The following is a 3481-nucleotide window of genomic DNA, read 5'->3' as shown; positions in this document are numbered from 1 at the left end:
GGGAAAGAGCAGTCAAAGATGATCCCCAGGTATGTGGCCTGAACAGCTGAAAGAACGGGGTTGCCCTGTTGCCTTTCGTTGAGAGAACTTGGGGAGAGCGGGCGATTGGCTCTAGGGTTCAGTTTTGAACTGTTAAGTTTAAAATGCCTGTTATACATGCTCACTGATATGTGTAGTTCCCAGCTCCTTTGAAGTACAAAATATCTAATTCTTGAAGGAAAGATGTGAAATTGCTCACAAAAACTCCTTGTAAAATGACAGTAAGTTGTCACCCAAAGTAATAGTTTAGTTCCACATCACCATCCAAGAGTACAAACTCTTCTAACAAGAATCGTCTTTGTTAAGTACATGAATCACCATTTTTGTTTTTTCTGGCAATGAGACGTCACTTCAAGAAACAGAGAATTCCCTAAAATAGGAAGGTCTGTATCTGTTTTGTCTTTTTTTTTTTTTTTTTTTTTTTTTTTTTTTTTTTTTGGCATTTCACCGTTTAGAGCAGCTGGCAGCCTAACAGGTATTTAGTAGAATATTTTTTTACTATGTCAAAATATCGAGAATCAGGGACTTCCCTGGTGGTCCAGTGGTTAAGACTCCACGCTCCCAATTCAGGGGACAGGGGTTCGATCCCTGGTCAGGGAACTGAATTTCACATGCCACAACTAAGAGCCCGCATGTGGCAACTAAAAGCTCCTGCACGCCGCATCAAAGATCTTGCACGCGGCAATGAGGATCCTGCGTGCCGCAACTAAGACCTGGCACAGCCAAATAAATAAAATAAATAAACAAATATTTTAAAAATATATTGAGAATCACAAAGAAAAATTTTTTATTGTTTCCACTGATTTATAATTTGTTATTTTACAAATACTGTACAAAAGTTTACCTTAATTCTTTTTCGTTTGAATGGCGCAAATTAATAGCAAAAAGTATTATGTTGGTCGAACATGGAGAAATGTTAAAATAGTGGGAGCTAATGTTTAATGAAAGAATCACTGCTCCCAGGTATCCTCAATATCCATTTACATGTATTTGTTCACCCAACAGGTATTTAGTGATGGTCATCTATATGTTTACTCTGTAGAGTGGATGTGCTTTCTACAAAAATTGCTACTTAAACCTTTCTAATCTTTTCATGAAACAATTCTAAAGGAATAATAGAAGATTGGCTTGCTTGTAGAGTTTATAGGTAAAAGAAGTCTTGCTTAACCATAACCCAAATAAGTGAAGACTTAAGACTTAGTCAGAATACTTTCAGGGCTGAAATCACAAGACAAAGTTCACAAACCGCAAGATAATTGGTTTTTGTCAAGTTTATTCCTCCTAAATGTCCTCACTGCTATAGATGTGTGTGTGTACGTGTGTTCACGCTTTCTGGTAACCAAATTATTTCTCAGAAAATGAATTAACCAGAATATGTTATCCTCTGAACATTTCAGTTAATCTAAATGTTCTTTACATGAAAGTAATGAAACTGTATTTCTTTTTTAAGAAAGTCTGTAACATAGACTTTTTACTAGTGAAACCTATCTTTATATATAATGAATTCTCATTAGTATGAATTTATTACATAATACAAAACAGATGGACATATTTATAAGAATACTTTTCTTCATGCAATAGGAATATACAATAAAGAACATGTCTGGCCCTTTGTTATAAATAAATGCATTTATTTAAATACAGTAGGAACTTACTAGTTTTTTTTTTTTTTTTTTTTTTTTTTTTTTTTTTTTTTTTTGGCATTTCACCGTTTAGAGCAGCTGGCAGCCTAACAGGTATTTAGTAGAATATTTTTTTACTATGTCAAAATATCGAGAATCAGGGACTTCCCTGGTGGTCCAGTGGTTAAGACTCCACGCTCCCAATTCAGGGGACAGGGGTTCGATCCCTGGTCAGGGAACTGAATTTCACATGCCACAACTAAGAGCCCGCATGTGGCAACTAAAAGCTCCTGCACGCCGCATCAAAGATCTTGCACGCGGCAATGAGGATCCTGCGTGCCGCAACTAAGACCTGGCACAGCCAAATAAATAAAATAAATAAACAAATATTTTAAAAATATATTGAGAATCACAAAGAAAAATTTTTTATTGTTTCCACTGATTTATAATTTGTTATTTTACAAATACTGTACAAAAGTTTACCTTAATTCTTTTTCGTTTGAATGGCGCAAATTAATAGCAAAAAGTATTATGTTGGTCGAACATGGAGAAATGTTAAAATAGTGGGAGCTAATGTTTAATGAAAGAATCACTGCTCCCAGGTATCCTCAATATCCATTTACATGTATTTGTTCACCCAACAGGTATTTAGTGATGGTCATCTATATGTTTACTCTGTAGAGTGGATGTGCTTTCTACAAAAATTGCTACTTAAACCTTTCTAATCTTTTCATGAAACAATTCTAAAGGAATAATAGAAGATTGGCTTGCTTGTAGAGTTTATAGGTAAAAGAAGTCTTGCTTAACCATAACCCAAATAAGTGAAGACTTAAGACTTAGTCAGAATACTTTCAGGGCTGAAATCACAAGACAAAGTTCACAAACCGCAAGATAATTGGTTTTTGTCAAGTTTATTCCTCCTAAATGTCCTCACTGCTATAGATGTGTGTGTGTACGTGTGTTCACGCTTTCTGGTAACCAAATTATTTCTCAGAAAATGAATTAACCAGAATATGTTATCCTCTGAACATTTCAGTTAATCTAAATGTTCTTTACATGAAAGTAATGAAACTGTATTTCTTTTTTAAGAAAGTCTGTAACATAGACTTTTTACTAGTGAAACCTATCTTTATATATAATGAATTCTCATTAGTATGAATTTATTACATAATACAAAACAGATGGACATATTTATAAGAATACTTTTCTTCATGCAATAGGAATATACAATAAAGAACATGTCTGGCCCTTTGTTATAAATAAATGCATTTATTTAAATACAGTAGGAACTTACTATTTAAAGAAGTATTTCAGTGAGTCCCATAAAATACACAGACCAAAATAATCAATATTTCTATTCCAGCCCTCAGTAAATTTTTAAAGAGCCCCCCTTCCAGCCCATTGCCTTTAAGAGCACCCATCCTGATGGGCCTCTTCCTGTTTTGAGTTTCCAAGTATTGGTGGGCTGGCTAGACGATAGATAATAAATTATCTGTCCATATTTATCTGCAAGTTGTATACTTGAAAATGAATGAATAGTGCTACTATATAAAAATGTCTTTGTGCCCATAGTTCTGGATCCAAAGGCTGGTACGTACTTTCACTTCTGAAAAACAAAAACTACTGGTTCATTGATAAAAATGTCAATAACAAGGAGAATCAAAAGTAATTCATTCCAGGACTTCCCTGGTGGTCCAGTGGTTAAGACTCCGTGCTCCCGGTACAGGGTCCCTGGGTTCAATCCCTGGTTGGGGAAATAAGATCCTGCATGCTGTGCGGCATGACCTAAAAAAAAAAAAAAAAAAAAAAAAAAAAAAAAA

At 34.6% G+C, this 3481-nt stretch overlaps 1 protein-coding gene across 1 annotated transcript in view; it reads left to right on the top strand.

Moving 5' to 3' along the window:
* Positions 1–3481, top strand: part of VWA8 (von Willebrand factor A domain containing 8) — a 368026-nt gene that overhangs the window by 340348 nt on the left and 24197 nt on the right. The gene's annotated exons all lie outside the window — the stretch shown is intronic.

This window comes from Lipotes vexillifer, unplaced genomic scaffold, assembly GCF_000442215.2.
Source record: "Lipotes vexillifer unplaced genomic scaffold, Lipotes_vexillifer_v1.1 scaffold479, whole genome shotgun sequence".
In the NCBI taxonomy this organism is placed as follows: Eukaryota; Metazoa; Chordata; class Mammalia; order Artiodactyla; family Lipotidae; genus Lipotes; species Lipotes vexillifer.
This window is presented reverse-complemented; position numbering and strand designations above follow the sequence as displayed.